This window comes from Seriola dumerili, unplaced genomic scaffold, assembly GCF_002260705.1.
Source record: "Seriola dumerili isolate Sdu_G_001 unplaced genomic scaffold, Sdu_1.0 BDQW01000309.1, whole genome shotgun sequence".
NCBI classification, from domain to species: Eukaryota; Metazoa; Chordata; class Actinopteri; order Carangiformes; family Carangidae; genus Seriola; species Seriola dumerili.
The window spans coordinates 1768242-1791136 of NW_019174564.1; the positions used below are offsets into that span (position 1 = coordinate 1768242).

Genomic DNA, 22895 nt, shown 5'->3' on the forward strand with positions numbered 1-22895 from the left:
CATCTTTTAGTCTTTGTTGATTTTTTCTTGCTTATTTTTCTGTCTGTCTTTGTATCCATGTATTCATGTCACGCTGGAGAATTATCCTAATAGCTTCAAGAATTATAGATTTTGACTGGGTTAAAAACCAAGTTTAAAGTACAAACTAATTTTGCTGCTTGTCGCCAGCAAAACATCCAGTCACTTTGATCATTTTATTGTTTGTCCCAGCAGAGTGCTTTGTTGGAATCGATTTCCCTCCAGTATAATTGGTGTCATGCCTGGTTTGGCTAAATAAGCCCTTACACCAGAAGATATTCTGGCAGACTAAAAGGGCAATGTTGACACTTTGCTTAAGAATATGTCGAGCAATTACACTAACAAAAAATTTGGGGGGGCATTTTGATGTACAAAGCTCTTAGAGCAACTTGTAGCAGTATTAATGGGAATTATTCACACTTAGTCAAGAAATGTCAATTATCTAATCAACAGTTTCTTTTGTGTGTAATTTTAAGGTTACTTGGTGCTTCGTATACAATGTCGACCATGTTACTGGCTTTCAGTAGTATTATTTTTCTCTGGTCTGGTCTCGCTTTTCCAGTTGTGCATGGCTCATATGACATTCAGATCATGGATGGCAATAATATTTGCTGTTACTAAATTCTGCAATATATCATCTCGCTTTAACTTATGTGTTTTTAGTAGACTTTTACTGTAATTGAAGCGCATTACCACAAAATGGGTTCACCTCTGATCATTCAGTCACGCTCAGTGAAAGTCTGTAAAACCCCAATTCACTGTCAGCTATCCAGAGGAGCTTAATGTATTTTTGTTAACAGAAAAGTACAAGGTTAAAAGGTTAATATCTGGCAGTGACTACAATTCTCTACGCTATTGTAGCAGCGCATCCCCTCTCTCACTCTCTCTCTCTCTCTCTCATTCGCTCTTCACAATTGTGTTATTGTGTGAGTGCACACTCACACAGATGCACACACGCACACTCATGCTACTCTCTCTCCTCCCCTCAGTGTACAAGTTGAGGCAGAGCCATCCATCCAAACCCGTAGACCATGAAATTAGGTTAAGACGTAAGGCTGTGAATGACACAGGTGTGGATACAAATGAGAACATCCGAATGAGGAAGTACAGATCCAAGACGGCTGATACTGTAGTAGTTATAGGCATTCAGAATTATATTTCACAGCTTCCTCCTTCATTTTATTTAGCCCACTTTTCCTGTTGTGTATTAGTGGTCAGGACAGGGCATTAGCATACATGCTGGAAAGCTGTGCATAAGGATATTAGGAGCTCTGTCATATTCCAAATCTCATTTCCCATAGAAAACTTTAAAGTCGGTCAAGCTTGTCTGCTCTCATCTGCTCCCTTACATAAATCTATTCATATTCAACATTCAAGATGTTCTTCAGTCTTGTTCTTTTTATTTCCCTTCATGTATGACAATGATTTATAAAGTGACAAGCGCAATAGCAATAATTGCACTTTTATGATGATATTAATGTAATAACCATGTCACCAGACAGAGCTCTGCTATTGGCCAATCCTGCTAAACCTGGCATTTAATGACAATGGTTGTCTTTTGCTTCATGCACAGCATTTTTTCAAATTGATTATTTCCAAAATAGGTTTGGTTCCAGTTAGGAAGCAAAATCTGAAAATTGTATGTATGGTTTAAAAAAAAAGCCAATGTAAACCACAATATTCCCTTCATTGGCACTAAAAATGGCATTCAGTGTATAATTGCAGAAGAAACAACCAATATGAACATGATTGTTACAGAGACTGGTCTGTAACTTATGCATCTGCTTTTAGTGATATAGATGTAACCGAAATCACAATGTTAAGTGAATTAAAACACAGTTTATTCACATATTAAATGGCCTGTAAAGGAGACAGCATGTGGTTGTTGGTATTCGGAGGTCTCATACTGTAGGAGTAGAGAGAATTTTAATGATTTAACATTTGGAGTGCCACAAAGTTCCAGATTAGGGCCTTGTTTATTTCATATTTTGTTTCTGCTCTTTGTTAGCTGATTGCAGCATATATATTTATTTATAAAGGGAAAAAAATACATATGTCTATTGCCATCTATACCTGTATGAAAAGAGGCCATGCATATTGATCACAGTGAGGATGTCATGGAATTTCTTTTGAATGTGGGGTGAATATGAGTTGTGTGAAACATGACAGCTAACATTTCACAGTTAACATTTACATTTTCACCTTAATGCAGGCATTGCACTGCTCAATAAAGAAGAGCAGTATATTAATAGACAATTATTTCTTCAAGCGTTGTAAAATGCAGGCTGATAGAGGAATAGTACTGCATTAAGAAAGGATTGAAGAGCAATTTGTTCAAGATAATTATATAAAAGGAAGTTAATGAAGGTGGGTTTGGCAAGCCTAGGCTGCATGCACAGGCCTGTCCAAAGACCATCACCCAGCCTATCTAGACATTAGAACAGCCAGCCATAAAATAGTTTACTCTACTTGCTTTACTGTATAGTTGAGATATAACGCCCCCTCTATCAAAGTCCATCCCTTTTATTTTCTCTTCTCATAATGCAGAAAAAGAATCAATCACAGTGTTGTTAAACCATTAAATTTGTCATCAAAGTGCTGTAGAAAGGGTCACAGCTTTTGAAAGCAACCACATCTACAGCTGGTGATGTGAGAGCACCATATTGAATATTGCTTTTACTATAATAGGTATTGACCTCTGCATCAGCGAGGATCTGCTGAGATCTGCAGTCCTTCAAACCCCACTGAGTTCAAACATGAAAAGTTTCTACTCCAATCACCACAGGTCTACATTGATACAAAAGACTGCTGAGCACTTAAAAGGGAATAAAATATGTGCAATGGTGAATGTGATATTAGCTGAATCTGATTTTGATTGATAGGGCCTTTGGGGGTTGCATGGGGTGCATGAAAGAGAGAGTCAAGAATGAATTTGCCAACTAATGATCCTTTCCGTTTTTGAATTATGTTTAACCCGCGTATTCAATATACCGTGACAGCGAGAATGAAAGAGTGGAAGTGTGAGTGGAATTCCAATCAAGGAAAACAAACCCTATACACCATAGCACAAGTTTAACTAATTGCACTGGAAGGCAGAGAAATAATTATCCTCACTACATTCGAACTGTGTTGACATGCATTATAAACAAAGATACAATACCAGTATAGCCTTAGATGCACAGTTAGTATGGAATGAGTCGACTGAAGTTGGGGAAATCAGCTCATTTGCTTGCACGAACACGCGCGCACACACACACACACACACACATAATACATAAGCACTTGTGGGATACCAAGGGTCAAGTGGTTTTCAATGTGGGCTATGAAAAGTCCTGACGCTAGCTAATATTTCCTGATGTGTTCTTTTTTATTTGCATACCGCGTGCTGCCTCAGCCAGCTCCTATTGTCAGAGCTTTCTATTTGAATGTCAACACTATTATTACAGCAGGTGATGCAACAGCAGGTGTCTCTCTACCTGTCTGTCTCGTATCCTCTGTCTGTCTTTCCAGTGTCTTTGTGCCTCTCTCTCAGTCTCTCTTGCTTGGCTTCCCCTAGTTTTGTTTAACAGCTGTCATTATGTGTCTGCCAAATGGAATCCACTTGGAATCCACTTTTTCTACCCTTTTGTGAGTACCTCTATTTTTCTAGGCTTGACATTCTACCACTCTTTTCCCACTCACTCTGACTGTAATGGGTGAAACAGAGAGAGCTCCTTGTTGCTGTCTTGCCTCTCTTTTCTTATTGTTTACAGCCGAAGCCCTGACAGTGTTGCTTCTGACTAGCTTGGGGAAAATGGACACTTTGACATTTCACACCCTGAAATGTGGCAGCGCATGGTATTACTAGTAAACACTGTTCATTACTGCCTTGACAGCTGATGACCAAGATTCACCCTCCTGCACCTTCCTCTGCCAAGCCTGCACACAAACAAGACTTTCTAACCTCAAGATGATAGCAAAAAGATGATAGATTAATGACTTTTAGAAAAAAGAGAATGGCTAAATAAATAGTTTATGAGTCTGACTTGTAGCCGTGGAGTTTTGTAATAAGGGAGTTCTCTGAACAGTAGCAATAAAGGTTAAATCATATTTGTCACTGAAATATATATCCTCCAGTATAAGGTTAGCATCATCAAGTCTGATTTTCCTGTCAAAGCAAAAGAGGTTTAAGGATGAGTCATTCATTTTGGGCCTATCAGGAAGCTTTCCATTTGAATTCACTTGGAAATGTTTCATGAACTTGTAAAATTAAATAGTAAAACTGTAAAAAAATAATTTAATATCTCCACATTGGAGTATGTGTTCTACCAAATGATTAAGACTGCAGCTGCAATTATGACATGGCTGTAAAAGGCTCATTCTCATATTATACACAAGAATAAATTGTAGCTTCAGGTCAAGTGCTTCTCTATTTCCTTATTCAAACTGGATCTCTGATTCATTGTTCATTCATTAAAGCATTGCTTTTTTCAGTTTGCTCAGTATGTCATTTCAAGCCAGCATAGATTTGGCAAACAGACTTTAATGAGTCTGAAATGGTCTGGATTGCTTAGAGACCATTACTCCTTCGTGACTTACAAGAGGGAGTGAGATGATTTCATTTTCTTACAAATTTCACTGCCCCTGCACTGAGGTGCTCGGCTGTTTACGCTTACAGGAACACTGTAGACTACAAAACATGACCAAATTATCCCACAAGCAAATGAGATTTTAGGAACGGTTTAATGAGATTGGTTCTAAAATTCCTAATTTGAGACTAAATTGAGACATGGTAGAAAATATGAGTCAGAAAAAATGACTGTAAATTAACTTCCATCTACATAATGCAAAGACAGCATTACATGTATACAAAAGAAAATTTAAAGGACCCACTATTCTGCCTTGTGGTTTTCCTATTACCAGAAAGGAACAGATGGTGCAGGAAAATAATTGAAGTGGTCAGAATTGAACAATGGGGGGGACGATTGCTAAATAGCCACTAGTCCAAAAGTAGTAGACCTGTGCAGTCTCTGTACAAAAAAATTGTAATTTTCATTTAGTTTGCACAAAAGAGACTGTTGTGACAGTGGTTGTACTCGGTATTTAATAATTTTCATATTGTAAATGCTCATACATTAATTGTAACACATCTCCCCTTGGTTTGCACATTGATTTTCAACCTAATTTAATTTTACCACTAAGAAGAGACATTTGATACCTGGATATTGCAATTAGATCTTTTTTTTCTTTTGGTACAGATTATTAACCATAGATATTAGACTTCTAAATGGTCTATACACTCATTAAAAATATACATACAACACCACAACATACAGTATAATTATCACTAGCAATTAAGACTGTAATATGTCAGTAGTCAAACACTAACCATGCTGCAAGTATGTTCCTTACATTATATACAGTAGAAATCTGATATCTTTATTCAGATGTGCAGTTCATGGAAGTTTTGTAAAAGTCATCATGTATTTCTTTAATGAGGGGCAAATGCTGTGAGTGTTAATCATGCAAATGGTAGATTTATGAATGAGTTTTGAGATTTGAATAATAGATTTGACCATGAATCACTTGGCACTCATGCCACCACAAACCAATGATGTAACCAATATCCAATCAGCAAAGTGCATTGTTGAAATCTGTAGCCAAAGATGATTCAGGGTCACTGAATACGGCCAGAGTGTGTGAATTTTGGAAATGATTCATCTACCAGATATTTTATATTTTCTATGGGGATGATTTGTATAACAGATCGCTAAGAGCGGACAGTTGGATAGTTATTCAGACAGTGTTTGCACCTCAGTAATATTCAGAGGGAACCACTAGAAAGAGCTGAATTGGGAATAATTATAGGTCTTTTACAATATGCAATGTATTATAGGAATTTTCAATACTAGTTAGTAAGAACAAAGACACAGGACACAACGTGCATATACATTATAAAAAAAGAAATCCACAGGTTATTGAGTCTGTATGTAGAATTAACCTAGATTATGCACATTTTATCTCACAGTTCACCCTTGAAACTATATGTTCAATCCATGCCTATACAATAAATGTCTGACATATGAGTCTCATCACTGTATAGATATGGAATTCATTTTGGCACAACTAAGCCTTTTAATATGATTGTCACTAATATCATTCATATTGGCAAAATTTCCAGTTCAGTGGCTGAATATTCTCATATCCGGTGGGGCTGGGAACAGCACTTTTTTTCTGTAGCAATATTGCATGTCTTTTGAGTTTATGCAAAGCATCTCCCATTTTCCTCCAACAGCACTCACTCAGAGCAGCCATGGAAAATATCATTAAATGCCCTGCTAACACCCTCCCCCCTCTACACACACACACACACACACACATACACACACAAACACACACACACACACACACACATACACACACAAACACACACACACACACACACACATACACACACAAACACACACACACACACACACACATACACACACAAACACACACACACACACACACACATACACACACAAACACACACACACACACACACACATACACACACACATACACAAACAAACAAACACACATACAAAACCACCTCTCCCTTCTCTCTACCCATACTCATTTTCCCCCTTCTTTTTCTTCCTGGCTATCACTCAGCGACAGTGCACGGGGGAAAGAGAGTGCATTGATCTGCCAAAGTGAGCAGCCATTTCACAGGGCGAGTCTGCGCGGCGCTCCTGTCCCTGAATGGGAATTGCTCATTTTACCTGGCTGCCTTGCCCATAGCAGACTAGTGGGAAGCCCCGCTGGAGAGAGACAGAGGGAGGGAGTGCAGGAGTCAGGGCCCTGGTCAGGGCTTGGCAGGCGGCAGATAAGAGCTTCTCATGCTGCTCCTGCATGCACTTACCACTGCTGCTAGAGCTCAGCCTCTCTCTCTGTCTTTCACATACTCGCACACACATACACATAGCGTTTCTCCACACATGTGAGGCACTAATAATAACTTTGGCGTTCTGGTGAGTCAGCCGTCTTTCCTCAGGCAAGGATAAAAGTAAAACATGGTGCCTTTATTGAGTCTGAAATCACTAACTGTGGAATTCCCAGAACAGGGCTTTAGCTCAGCCTGTATTCCATTCACTGCCAAGATGCCATGTGTCCACAAGATCTAATAATGTGTCCAAAGCAGGTGCTGATGGACTGATAAACAAGCCAGAAAACTATTTATGACATTCACGTGAACAACATACAATAAGGGAAATGTGTAGCTTTGTAGATCAAAAGACTTGTAGCTGAATAACTTGGGTCATTTGCATATAAATATGGACTGCGTCTTTTAAATTAAACTATCAATTACAGCAAGATTAAATGTTCAACATGTACTCAAATGTGAATGGGACAATTTTGCCTTATTTCCAATATTTTATATAATATTTTTGTATCAAGAAGTTCATAAAAAACATAAGGTGAGACGCAGTATTGGCAGATAATGATAAAGGACACGGATCGTGATCAGGGCCAAAAATATTAAATACTATATGCTAAAACATATAGTAGGTATCCGCATCAGTCATTATTTCCCTGTTGAAGTTGCTACAAGTGGATACTGTTGTTCAAGAACGGATATAAGTGTATTTCGTGTAGCAAATTTATAGTATATACATTTAATTTAAAGACTGAGTAATGGCGGGTGAATGGGATTTTCTTTGTAGTGCTCACAGCATTTTAAAAATTCAAAATCTGTAATACTAAATCAATATACACCATTATTATACATCTGTATCTGAGTTGAAATGTCAGTGACAGTAGAGACTATAAATACTGTTTGTTTTTTTACTGTAATTTAGCTGGACAGACCCTTTTTAAATGTGCGACTTTAATTTATCATATGGTTGCTTTTAATTTTGCATATTTTTATTCATTTAAAGATTTTCTGTTGCTTTCTCAAATATGTCAAGTCAGTTATATCCGTCTATGCCAAACTTAACTTGCATAAAAGTGGAGCCTTCAGCCTTCCACTATCTGACTCACCTATCCGGTAGTGCTCCCCTACCCCTGCACCCCTCCCATCCTTCATTGTGTCCGAAACACATTCCATCCAGCCACTTCATTCCCCCCACTTCATCCTTCACATGTTCTCAAATTTATTTCTCTATCTCTCTCTCCTGGTCAGCCCACTTTCCTCCCTCCATCTAGTCTATCTCTCTGCAGCTCTCCTTGCTCAGTGACAGTCTCATCACACTCTATCAATCAGGCTTGTGAGGACTGGGCGCTGTGCAGCACAGCATTGCATAGTCCTAGTCTGGTCCCATCAGTGCCAGTCAGTCTCCGTCACTCTCTCAGTCACTTTAAAAAGGTTTAGGTTGCCAGATATAGTCTGTTTCCCCCCGCCCCCTTGCAGGTCAGGAGATGGGAGGGATTGAGCTGGAGTCGAGATTCAGCTTAGCGCTTGATGTGATATCGCTTGACGTATTCTGTGGCCTGTCTTGGCACTCAGAGCAAGCAATTCCTCTTTGAAACAAAGGCACATAATCAGCTTGAACCCTTAGTTGATAAATTTGAAAACATAGAGAAAACAGCATTTTGATCGCGTGGAATTTAAGCAGCAGGGAAATGATTCAAAACGGAGGTCAGAACATTCTTGTCCTCAGCTCATCAGCTATTCAGCTATTCTTTTGAGTTTCTTACCTGCCGCAGGCCTCATCCTGTGGTTGATGTCTCAGGAAAGAGAACTGCATAAATGAGAAAGACAGAGAGGAACAGGATAGGGATGAATAGTTTAATCAACCTGTCTATGTGAAGTAAAGACCAGGCATTTCTCTGCATTTATTACAGACAACAAGGAACACTTAATAAAATAAAGCAAGTATATTGTACAGTTTTCATTGTCAAAAGACTGTTTTTGTTATATTGTTAATTTAAGACGTTCATATATTTGGCACAGTTATGTCCAAAATATAATAATATAGTATATATATATAATATAATAGTAAGGACACACAGAATGCTTGTTTTGCAACCAAATTCCAGTTGAAAGAACAGAAAATTGCATGTGCAGCAGAGAATGACTTAACCAGAGTTATCGATTGGCTTTGTGAATTATAATGAAAACAAGTGTAATTACATTTTCCTTTAAGTAGCACAACAAATTAGGCTTGTGAGTTATTCTGGAAGCAAAAGAAGAGAAAAAAAAAAAAGTCCTGCATTTAATGTGCTGGGAAGATTTTCTCAGGCTGTTTTCTTGCTAAAATGCATTAGCAGATGCTGCTGTGCCCATGCAAGCCTGTGGACTAATATTCTTGTAAATGATTAGCTACTTATTTAACCAACGGGGAGAAATGTACTTTGGGTGGTTACAACAAAAATGAGTTGGGGATAAACTTTTTTTTTTTTTAGCTACACTGAGCTTTAATTTGACTCATTATCTTTTAAAATGTTATTGTAGGGCTTTATGGCAGTCAAATGACATGATTAGCAGTGATGATTATGAATGTCATGATTACAGTAGTCTCTGCTCAAACTGCTCATCCATGTTAATTCAGAGTTAGTTATCTGTGTGACTGTAGTCAGCCGATTTTTATTTAAGAGGAGAAATGGAAGCATATTTATTAAAAGGCCCTCGCAGATATTAGTGGAAACTAAATCATTTATATAGAGTTTTAAGGTCCTAACATGTAAATGACAGGGAAACATGTAACCCAGGTGAGGAAATGGCTGGCTCCTAGCTCCTTCAACTTGACTTCACCAACAGTGTGTTTTGCTGAGTTCCTTGTTATCTGGGTTCTCTCTATACACCCTGTTCATGCTAATGAATCCACAAATTAAATTGTAGAACAGAGGAATATTAGGGCGCCTGCCGTTTTGATGTGGTGAGGAATACTCAATTAGGCTGGATTTGGCCTCCGTAATTATTACATTATAGCTAAGATAAGTGTTCAATGGCAACAAATGCTTTGATGGACTCCATTCTGTAACAAAGGCAACGGGTGAGCAAAGACGAAAATGCCAGAACAGAAGAGTGAAAGGGTAAAAAAAAAGCAAGTGAGAAAGTGACAAGAAAGCTATCGCACGGGAGCCCCTGTCTGCAGCAGCCATATTTCATTACACAGCAGCGAAGCTTAGGAGGCAATCAAGCATATTTAGCCATCCTCGTCTCGCCCCCCCCAAAGCAATTATTACTCCCCAGTTTTTTACTGTGCTTTGCCATGGGGAAAATGAACCGCAGTACTTATCAGCTCAATGCATACACAAGTGACTGGGGTGGAGGACATGTAGGTGTGCATATGTGTGTGTGTTTGTGTATGTGTGTGTGTGTGAGCGTGAGCACGCGGCAACGCTTGTGTTTATGTTTTAGGGAGGGGCTGGAGGGGAGGGGAGCAGCGAGCTGACCGCTAGTGAGCAATAGGTTACCTTTTTCAATCCCATTAGCTTGGTAACATCAGCACATTTAGGAGCAGCAGGCGGAGCGAGTTGAGATACAGAGATAACCATAAACATGTCACCAAAAATGCATTGTTATTTGCATTCATATTGGAAAGAGCCAAATTGATGCGGGGTCAAACAGGGAAGGTGAGGGTTTATGACCTGTGCATAGCTCTGCTGTCAGCAGCTCTGATCTATCGGACCGGTCAGCCTTGTCAGGCTTTACGTCTGATTATATTATCATGGCTGACGATCAATGCGAATGAATGATCGTTCATCTGCAAAGGGGAGTAGAATGAATACACCAGAATGCAAACAGTACACTCTTTAGTAATACGGTGAATGAAAATGCATTTCCCCTCCTTAAGTCATCTAGATAAGTGATGCATTGCATGCCAGTGTAACACAAAGCACTTTCAAAATACTTTGGCTGTTTCTTGCTCTTTTATTCAGTGTGTTTTTTTGAAATGTTATCTAGCAGTAATAGAGTGAAACAGGAGAATTGTGAAATAAAAAAACAAACATACTTTACTATTCTGTGGGTTTTGAGCAGCTAATGTGCAGTCATTTGGGTGGCACTGCCGCCAACTGCAGCATTAGTCCCCATCTGGGGACTTGTGTTTTGGTGAAAGTGCTTCTCTATTTGTGAGACTCTTCAGTTCTGGGCATCCTCCCCAAGCCCATAACTCAATGTCTCTCTATCACTCCCCTGCGACTGGCTGTCATAATCATCAGCATTATGCTACCTCAATGGGCCTGATTTACAAGTCTGGACATGGCACCAGCTCTGTGCCAAGGGGTAAACATGAGGCCGTTTGCTACCGCCAAGCCTATTTCTCCCTACTGCATTTAACAGGGAGGAGAGACCAATATTCAGAACAGAAAAGTAGCTTTTCAGATCTATGATTTGTAGACAAGGTTGCAAATAAAACCCTTACAAAGTGTTGTTCAAAATGCTACATATAAGCGTCACTTGCAGTTAAATGTGTATACACGAATGCATGCATTTATTAGGTTCAAACCATTAACTTTTAATTAAGTCAGTGGTGGAGTTTTTTTTATGGAGGCAGTGTGGTATGAATTTTTTGAGGGGAGTGGCAGATGGTCTTTTGTTTTCTCACCCTATACTTATATTTAATTTCAGCCTTACCTTGCAAGATATATTTTTTAAAAATAAAAAAAAAAGGTAACAAATGATGGTGGATGTCAGTGTGTAGTGTTAAATGTGCCATAGTAAGTTAGCCTAATTCAAATTCAGCATGGTACATTTGGGCCCAGTTAACTCAATCGTGGCAGTAGTAATGAAAAAAAATGGAACGAGTAGAATATTCACCATTTTGTTGTTTTCCATAAATGTGACAATTAATAATTACATTTTAATGTGCAATGGATGCTATGTGAAAATTACCGTTACATTAAGATATTATGGTTTAAATTTGGGTACACCAACATAAATCCGTTGTGCTTTGTCTCTTGTAGTTCATGATGAAATGAGTTCAACCAGTTTAATACTGCTGTATTATTTTGACATGGTGGGAGGGGGGTGTCACAAGGTCCAACGAAAATAGAAAAGCCTTTCTTTTCTAAAGAAAACCACAAAAAAAAACACTGACATAAGGTTCAGCCCCCTCCTCACCACAATTATTTCCATACAGTCCCTTATTCTAAAAAAAAAAAAAAAAAAAAACTATCCTTATATTTATTTGAAAATTAAAAGTAATATGTACAATCCATTAAGGATAATTAGACAGAATAAAATGGTATTGCATTACTTCTGACTGGACAGTCTTACATTATTTCAGATATTAAAAAAGATATATTCCTATGTCTTTGGGCTTTCTTCACCTTGAGGCAGCACCTGGCCCTTTCCTTAACCCTCTCACTCATTCCATAATATTATATTAGCCCATATTCATCCACATATTGCGGCTGCTAAGTGATAGGCCGCATAAATCAATTTTTATATATACACACACAATAACTGTTATATGCGGCTTCCAAACCGCCTGCTGATAGCTGCCATTTCTTATCACTCCAGTTGAATATAGCACCGTTATGAAGGCACTTCTGCTTGCTGTTAACTGGAGGTGACTGAAAGAGAGGGAATGCATTTTTTTGTTCAAATTACTGAAGCTGACTACAAAGCTCTTTGAAGAACGGCTTGGTTATGAAAATTCACTGAAAAGAAAAGGAAATCTTGTACAGTGAACACAGTGAATCACCTATATTCCTGTGGAGTTTACTCCTTCAGTGGTGTGTAAATACTGTGAATCCTGGGTTTGTGTGTATTTTGATTTGCACATACAGTAAATCCATGCTGTCAGATATAATCAGGAAGCATGCGGACAAATTCACTCAGCTTCTGTACAACCTCAGGGAGGTAATGTCATTAAATAATATCTGCAATGTGCAGATTCCTTTTGCAATCACTCCGTCACAGGGCACATGAATTGGCTCCTTCCATCCCGTTTTCTTTTACTTCAAATGTCTGCCTCTAAAGAAATGGTGAGCGTAATTCTGCCATCTGCGGTATTAATTTGAAACGCCTAATACATAAGCTAATCAAGCATGTTTATTTTTCCTCTTGCTGAGTTGTAGGCTTTAACATTTGCGAGGAAATAAGTACCCTGTAGTTAATGAACTAAGCTGAAATGAGCTTTCATAACTGTGAAGTGAAATCACCGAAAAACACTGAGCACATATTCTCCATCTCTCTCGCTCATGAGGTTCCAGCAAGAGGGAATTTGATTTTTCTCCAGATGGCATCAAGAATAGGTGTTACGATAGTAGGGGGAGCCCATCGGCAGACAGCGTGATGTTGTGAGACCATTTGATAGACAACAGCACAGCAGGAGAAAAAAAGAGAGGAAGTGGGATTCAGGACTACAGAGCCAAGAGACACTTTCTCTTTCACTCTCTTGCTCCCAACTGCTCCCAGTGCCAGAGACACGGGCCGCTGCACAGACAGATGGCGAGGAGGTGTGTGTGTGAGAGAGATGAGGGGTGTAGGGGTGTGTGTGTGTGTGTGTGTGTGTGTGTGTGTGTGTGTGTGTGTGTGTGTGTGCATGCGCATGTATGTGAGTGGTGGGTGGTGACGCCATTCGGCTTTGTACAAGTATGAGAGATGGAGCGCGAGAGATGTAAGGGGAGAAAATGAAGGAGGGAAAAACACTGCAGAGGTGTGTGTGTGTGTGAGAGAGAGAGAGAGGGCAGTGACTTTCTAAAGCAAGCATTAATCCATGTGCTTTTTTTTTATTATTCCACATCCAAATAGCTTGTGTACTTCATTACAGCAGCAATAAAAGTTCATTTGCGCTGTCACTTTGCGTTCACCTGTCATACTGCGCAGGGAAGACATTGCACATAGGGACCCCTCCTGATGAGAAGAGGCACGCCTACTAGAAGAGCTGTGGGTGTGTGGAGGATATGGGTGGAAAGATTCTGTATTGACAGACTGCCATCTACTGGATTTTACTATAATTTCAATACACACTTTTTTTTTTTCATCAGAACTCCTTGTGCATACAGTATATGCATTCGTGTATTTTCCTTGAATGATTGTGAACTACTGTAACAATAGCTGCTTTATACAGATACCCAAATCTTCATTGACAGAGAGCAGCAACTAATTTACACTGAATGTTTGTAGTACATTTCTCCTTATTTTTAACATATATTTTAGAAAACAGGCAGTTTGGTCTGGAGAAAAAATAACCATTAATCTCTTTCAGTACATGGACATGGTTAAGAAATTCATCAGTGTATTTATCATATAATGCAAATAATACTTTTTTTTTAAGTATTTGCATACCAACTGAATTGATGTATTCTCAGATGACATCAAATCAGCTGAATTACTGCAACCTGAAAACGATTAAGAGAATTCACTTAGTTCGGAGTACAAAAAATCAGAAGCCATTGATAAAGACTCGCTGTTTAATGACATTTTGCATGTATCTATGCATCTATAAGGCTGCAGTACAGCACATCAAAGCAAATGGAAGCCAATCACGTTGATGATGGAGGTGAGTCACACTGCCTCAGATGAAGTCACTCAGTTTAGTCTTGGAGGTCAAATGGTGATGTACAGCACCATCTGGTGGTTGTGTTATGCTGGATAAAGGTTGGCATAACACAACCATCTGTCTGGAAAAATAGCCAAATATATAAATTTGATGATTAAATCCTAAACCCTAAAATATAAAAAAAAAGATTCATATTATTATTTCTCCTTCATTCCTTTTGGGGATTGTAATCAGATTAACTTTGCAGAGGTTTTAATTGTGTGGATCAGCTTGCTTTAGCCATGAATATTAGCACTAAGATGAGGAGGAAGGAATAATGCAGTTAATCATGTCTATAGGCAAAAAACAATATTACATTTGCTCCATTAGTGCATTGTTTGTGTTTATTTTTCTGTATGCCTGCATACACGTGTGCCTGAGAGTGAGATCTTATAATGCATTTCAAAAGACCACCACAACCATTACCTGTCACATGACTAATGAGCAGCCGCTGTGCAGTTAACGGTCATGAAATATGCACCAGACTTAAATACCCCATCCATAGTGCCTTGAGACAAATCCCTGCATTTCATTAAACACACACACATACACACACACACACACACACACACACACAGTGGCACGGCTCTGGTGCAAAATTATTCCTCCTTTGCAGAGGAAATAAAATGAATTTTCTATGCTTGTTTCCTCATAATCACAATGGGAATGTAATGTTAAAGAATTAGCACTTTTATTACAAGAAATTAGGGAAGGCTTTACGTTTGAGCCCACAACCCATCCTCTGAACAACCCTGCTGACTCAAAGTCACAAAGCACACACTGTAGAATAATGTGCTGTGTTTAAGTAAGTAATTTGGAGGTTATAAGGTGTCACTAATCATTTAATATCGTCCCTTTTTTTTTTTTTTTTTTTTTTTTTTTTTTTTTTTTGTATTTTCCTGATCTATAGTACTATGGCCAGTACTTCAATCTCTAATCCTGTCTGTCTGTGGCTCAGTAGAGATTCACCCTGGGAAAACTGCTATAGCTACTATCTGACATGAAACAGATTTGATCCATTTTCCAGAGCATATCTGTCTTTTTCAGACAGGCTGTTTTCAAAAGAAATATGTCAGCAGTGTGGGGATTATGCTTTTTTGCTAATCACCAAAAGACCCAACCTGCCCGACATTTCTTTGCCTCGACAACGCAGCGCACCGAGCAAAAGTCTTTTTCCATTTAGATGCTTATTTTGATCTTCTTTTATTCTCATTGTATTGGTACAATCAGATGTATTAACCATTAACTTCATGCTTCACTGAGTTACATGATTGTCTTGTGAAAATGAAAAGTGTTTTAGCATGGGAAAAAAAGCAGAAGATGGACTAATTTCACAACCTTGTTCTGCTGATGTTGAGTGAATAGACTCAGCATTATTCATCCACATTTGCTCCTCTAAGAGTGAGCACGAGAAGTTGGCACAGTTCACTCTGTTGGGGGGATAAACCATCTATCAAAGCATCCTGGAGGTGAATGTTCCGGTAAACATTTTCCCACTCAGTCCTGCCTCCTGACAGAACTTCCACACATGGAAAATACCAGGCCATACTCTACTACATGTCCTCATTGAGGGAATTATGTTGTAAAAAAAAATATGTACTTCATAATTTAGCATGTTTTTCTTCTTGACTATATATGTATATAAGATATTAGACATGTTTGCAAGCATTCTTTCCCAGACTCGGGCCTCGCAGGCAATTCCTACTCCTAAGCTGTGTGTCTGTGTGTGTGTGTATGTGTGTTTTGCTAACCAACTGTTGTTGAGAGCACTCAAGTGTAAGCGCACAACATGTGGGATGAGTTTGATGGATTCCTGGTATCGTTGGTAGTTATTTGTGGCGTGTCTATAACCACAATTTCCTCGCCACAGCTTATTGCAGGTTGAAGCTGAGCGAGATATACTCTGAAGCTGGCATAAAGCCACAACACTTTGTAATAATTCATCGGCAAAAAAGCCCTCCATGTACTCACCCTGCAATATTTATACCCCACTGAATGTATTTTTTCCTGCTACACCACCGCACAGGCCCAGGGCAGGGATTTTCTCTTCTGCAAAGAGTTTTAGTATTTCAGACCTTATTTAAATCTGGGAAACAATTCAATAAATTTTTCCCATGATCACATTCTGTCTGCTTAGAACTATGTACTCTATGTGGCTGCAGTGCCAATACCTGTTTTTAAACTTTTTAAATTTGATAATGTGTTTAATGCCTAAATCTAGTCCCATGTCTACATTTTCAGCTATCTAGTTTATTCCTCTGACAGGAAAACTCAAATAAAGTGATGATAAGTGTATGAAAGTGCTATATCTTAAGTGATTATTTACTCAAACATGGCCATAGAGCGGTGTCTGTACAGGCATATTCTGATATTTTCTATTACTCTATCCAAACTACCCCTCTAATCCAGTCTGAACTCTCAGTGGAGTTTGTCTGTTTTTTGTTTGTTGTTGATTACCCCTTTCTTCGTCTTTGTTTCCCTTCCCTATCATCTTTGTTGGCGTTGTTTCATTACTAATGTATTTCCTGCTTCCTCAGAGAAGCTTCACATGAAATGCAAATGCTTCAAAATTTAGTTTAAAAATCTCTAAAGCAGACGAGTGTTGAGAAGAAAAATGTTTTTTTCAATTCATTACATTATTGCTAATGATGGTGCTGTCTTAATGATGGCAGCCATTTAATGAAAACAGTACAATGTTAATCATAGCACTATAACCTTGATTAATATAACGTTGAGTTTTTAATACATGAGGGAGTTTTCTTTGTCAATATTAAACATGTTTTGTCTGTGAATCCCAGCCAATTCTGAATTCTCACTCATCACTCATGAAGGATTCAGTCTATGATTCTGTTACTCCAATAAAACTGGGTGGGCGTCATGTTTCTATGTCAATACAGGAGAGAGTTAACATTAAGTGTATCCAACAGGGCTTTTCTATTAGTCCTCCCCCTAATATTCCCACATTCCATGAAACTCAACAACACTGACTTAACCAGCTATGCTGATGCCATCCAACTATGTACTTTCTCAGCTTCAAATATATGTCATTGTATTTGGTCCACTTTAATACCATAATTAGCTGTTGTCCCAATGAGTCAAATAACTCTTTAAGACCCAGAGGGATTAAGTAATTTTTGACAAGACACATCTTACCTCAGTAGTTCAGTTTAGGCTTTTATCAACTTATAGGAGCGGTTGATCAGTTACCTTGTGAGTGAATGAGTTCCAATTTATCCTAACGTGGGATTAAAGTGTTGTCGATAGTTTAAATGTTATGAAAAAAAATCCAGCGCCGAGGTTTTGTTTTAAATTGTTTTAAATATTTTGGGGTAGGTCCAATGGCTTTCCATTACAAGTGAGTATTTGTACTAATTATTCTGTATTAAAGAGTTGTAAAATCCTGATAAGACTACCTATTGACTTTTAGGTTTTCTATCAAAAATAAAAGCTAAAATTGCTAGATTCTAAAATTAAAATTGAATGAGAAAGGATTTTGAATTCTAACAGTAACTTAGTTTAACTTAACTTTGACCTGACCTAACTTTTAATATACTAAAACTAAATTATCTTGTGAATGGGTCATAGAGAAAGTGTGATAAATTACAAACAATTTTACAAAATGTTAATACAAATGTTTAGGGTCATACACAAAATTATACCATATATAAAATATAAAGCTACAGCACAATTTAAATATTCAGACTCTGCTACACTATTGTTTGGTTTTTCAATGAAAATATTATTCCAATTTATTCTGAAAGCAGCTTTTCTCATATTAAAAGCTTAAAGTGAAGGGAAAAATGATGCAGCTTATTTTGCAATTAAGCTCTTTCTCTGCCATAACTGAATTAGCTACCAAAATGTTAGGTTTAATATCGAAAACCTTGTCTGGGAAAACAGCTGCTCTTTGGATTGTGTGGTTTGCTGAATTTGAAAGAATACTTGTCCCACTCACCAAGAAATGAGGCTCCTCTTTTGGGTTCATGCAGGTGCCAACATGCTGCCTGATGCTGCAGTTTTACCTCGCCGATACACCACTGAAATGACTGCCCCCTTTGCCCCCACCTAGAAGATTAGGAAAAAAAAGGGCAGCAGGATGAGCTTTTCAATTCATACAATTGAACACAAAATGTGACAAAAAGCTTGATCTTAAAAAGTAAATATGTTAAGAATACAGACTGAAAAGACTGAAATACAGCCATGAGTTTCAACTGTTCTGTTGATAACAGCATCAAAATCAACTAACATCAATACACTGCTTGCCTGAGAGGGAGGCTTAATCCATCATTTGAAAGCAAAAGAAATCCGTGGATGAAATGTATTTCTAATATTAGCATGTTTTTCGTGGACTATTTTCAACAATGCACTTAGTTATTTCCTTTGGTAGAGAGCATCGGAGAAAGCACAAACAAATGTCAGATTTGATATGTTCAGTTTGTCCTTTTTTTTTTCTTCTTCTTCATCTTTTTATTGGGTTGGTTTATTGTGCCTCTCAAGCAACCAGCTTCCATTTTCTTCACTGTCTTTTGATGTTTTACAGCATATGCCAAAAGACACATGAGCGTGAATATAAGAAAACCAACGCTGTAATTAATATGTAGCTCATCACCCGCACACTTCAGCCGCACTCCATTTTCATACTTTCATTTGGCAAATTTAAGGTGACTGTATTTTTTGTCAGTGACAGACAGGGCACACCTACTTTAGCTGTATGAATTCATGGCAAGTTTGAACATGCATTTGACCATAACTATTTTTTCAGACTGCAGACTTGTGTTGGCAAAAATAAAGAAATAAAAAAATATTGTGATGAAAACCTAGCTGAAAATAATCGCCCAAGGTCAATCTAAAAGACTCAGTGGCATCCCCTTAGTGTTATTAGAAACATATCCTTTGCAATTTCCAACTCATGAGGCTGCATTTGCATAGAATTAACCTTTCAAAAAAGACATATTAAAGACAGGCCCAAATCTGACGTGCCTTTGGAATAGCTTATGTGCATTTGCATAACGTTCGCCTCCTGTGCAGGTGATAAAGCAGTATTAAGCCTGGATTACAGCATTTGATTTTGTATGTGTGTGTGTGTGTGTGTGTGTGTCTGCATGTGTGCATGTGGGTATGTGCAATGAATATATACTTAGCTGTGTACCTGAATGTGTGCAAACTGGAATCTGTTCTAGCTGTTTTGGCATGCCTCCCCCCGTCGCCTGCAGGGCCAAAGAGTGCACTGTGCCATGCCTGACTCATGTGCCATGTTGCTCATGTGACCTCATGAAAGTACAAGTCCCTCCAAGGGCTATAATAAATCATTGCAGACGGGGCTGGTCCACAACACACGCTTAGGTGCACACACAAATACACACAATTTTTGCTCGCCATAACACAATATAACAAATTTAATAGAAACACGATCACATCAAGTACCCTGACCCTTTGAGGTAGCAGGATGGACCAGTAATCAGTTAGGTCATACCACACATCCCCAGTGGAAGGCCTACATTTAACACCATGGATGACTAACCACTGTTGTATCTTTGAACTTTAGTTAACCCCTAACCTACACCAAAGCAACTTTTACCTGGGGACATCTATGCCTCAACCACAAGACAGACGAGAGATTAAATGGAAATGTATCCCTCAAAGTTAATTAAAAATATATAATACTTCCTTAAAATTAAGAGCCATCTGTCAACACAGCAGTAATGCACTGTGGCTTTTCTCCAATTTTTTAACCGTTCACTTCTCATTTGGTGTAAGCAGTATTGGGAAGTAGACTTTGGAAAGTTTTTTGGCTGCTGGACTCATTGCTATTCTAAACCAGGTCAACTGCTACTGCTGTGAGTTCTCCTTTATATAACAACTCCATCTGACTGGTGTAGGGCACCTGTGTACCCACAGTTCTTGGTAAAAATGCTCAACATCATCATTTAACAAGTGTCTTTAAGGCTTTTCTTCTCTGAGAAAAAAACAGCAGATTCAATTTAACTTTAATGCCTTAATGGTTCTTGAACAAGACATTCAAATGGCCTCCAACAGAGTATGCAATAGTGACAATTTTGCCGCTGTCATTTACAATACTTCAGCCACAAAGTTAGTCTAACTCACTCGTCTGTACTTAACTGTTTTTGTCTTGCCTTGCCACTGAAGCTACATTTGTCGCTGTCGTCTTTAATTTAAATCACTTTACCACCTGAGCCTCCAACAGATTTTCGCAGTAATTGTCACAAGGCACAAAGGGGATCATATGTGTGAAATGCTAAGAATGAAAAGTATTATAGCCTCCTAACATCTACACACTCGCTTTATATCTAACGGACATAGGAGAGTTTGGCTTAGAACAGCCCTGCCATAATTTGATCTCGAAATAGCAAACAGCAAAACTTTTCCCTGAAGGTGCATTTGATAAGTTCATTGGAAATCCTATGGACATGTAGAGGAATGTTCTGGTGTACACTGGCCTCTGCCCAGGGAGCAGTAACTTGCAGCAACACAAGCGCTCCAATTACAGCTGCACCCACAAGTCCTCTGGGGGATAACCACAGCACTACTCATTGATCTGAAAAACAGCACTGTGATAGACTCTGGTTGCAAAGAACATGAACTGTGCTTTTAATTATCCCAACTAGAACATTATAATGAGGATAGTGATTAGTTAGCACTGGAAGTAATTTATTTAATTAATGCTATATTGAATTATTGCATTATAGTTGAGCATTTGTGATAATGTGAACATGTTGGTCAAGTATTTTCCTTTATATTTGATGGGTGCAGTAGAATGTAAATGGTTGTATTATATTCCTGTGACTGATTCTGCAGATTCACTGCCTTTCTATTTAGGTCACTTACTGTAACTAGCTTATTACTGATTATTCTCAGAAAAGCCTCTTGTTGTTGTCCCTGTATTTTTGCATGTGTGCTCAAGCCTCCACAGTGTGCTAAAAACACCATTCAGTCTTCTGTCTAATCACTGTGAGAGAACTGTGAGTCGGTGCCTCACCTACACAGTCTTAACATTGAAACAGAGCCCCTCTAAAAACAGTAGAGGTGCAGCAGCAGCAGTAGAGATTCCTGTACTCCAGAGGGCACCATTAGCATGCTTTATGTGTGCCATTATGCTATACACAGCACTACCAGATATCTTTCAAGCTATTAGGCATCAGTCCAATACGGTAGCCAAACAACAGCATCACCAGGACTGATCTGTAAATGTCTGTGAGTAGAATACTGCTCAAATATTTCTAGATTGTCATTATAGCAGGACAATTTACTGTGTAATACTGTAAACACAGCTAGTGATAAATGAATTTATTGTTCTACAGTTTGTAGAACATTCAGCCTGGTTCAAAAAAGGAAATCAAACTTAACTTGTTTGCCAAGCTAAAGTAGTATTTCATATCACATAATAGAAGTCAGACAGTCAAGAAACCAGTTTACTGCGGCTAAACAATAGATCATGTGCAGACATGTATACATTCATCTATACTAACAACATTTAGTTCTTGCTGTTTGATTTCTATGGGCTGTCATTATTAACCAAGGGCATTGATATTTGAACAACAAAAGCAGGATTTTGGTCACAGGTGATTGTCATAGATGGATTGCTTTATTAAATAATACAATTTCAAGGAAGTTTTTTTTTTTTTTTTCTGGATTACAAAATGTGTATCTTACCCGTTTGGAATAATCAATTGCGACTGCTGCCTCAGACCAGAGTGATGAAAGAAGAGAACTCCTCAGAATCTCCCTGGAGGGAAAGAGATAGAGAGGTCAGGATGTGTCATGCTTTAGTGTATTGTACCATTGTCCATTCACCACTACAACACTTAGATCACTGTACTGTAGATCGTTGCCAAGTTGGCATACATAATCGCATATTGAGACGTATGGAGACGAGCACAAACTAACATACACTGTAGCCTCTATGAATTACTGAGTTACCACCATGCAGTAGTTCCATTAGGTTCGCAAACATGCTTCATGTAGTTTGAGGAGGTGATTTTCCGTTGTGCATAAAGAGAACTGCTAAAAATAGACTCCTGCATGAATGCTGAAAGTGCCTCCACCACATACTCTAGACAGGATAGCAGGATGTTTGGTTATGTCGGCTTGTAAGTAATAATTTCTGACAGTGACTGTCTCTCATACACCCTTACTTGTGTGCAAGAAAGCATGAATACGTATGTGCCTGATCTACATGCACACACACTGATACACACACACACGCCCAGTTAAAACCATACACTGCACATACATGGAACCCTAATTGATTTTGTCAGCTGCTGGGTTCAGATTGATGACTGGAAAATAATAGGGTGGCAAGGGACCCTAAATGATGTCCGATGAGCACAGCAGCCCTCCATATTCTTGAAAGCACACAAACAGGCTTTGACAAAGATGCACACACATCACTATTAA

General features: G+C 38.5%; 1 long non-coding RNA gene across 1 annotated transcript in view; it reads right to left on the reverse strand.

Annotated features, from left to right (window-relative positions):
• LOC111231640 overlaps window positions 1-22226 on the reverse strand; it is a 32198-nt gene extending 9972 nt beyond the window's left edge. The window contains exons 1-3 of the long non-coding RNA XR_002665504.1: window positions 22152-22226; window positions 18436-18545; window positions 8683-8726 (exon numbers count right to left, since the gene is read on the reverse strand). This is a non-coding gene — a long non-coding RNA (uncharacterized LOC111231640). The remainder of the gene's footprint in view (window positions 1-8682; window positions 8727-18435; window positions 18546-22151) is intronic.
• Window positions 22227-22895: the final 669 nt, after the last annotated feature.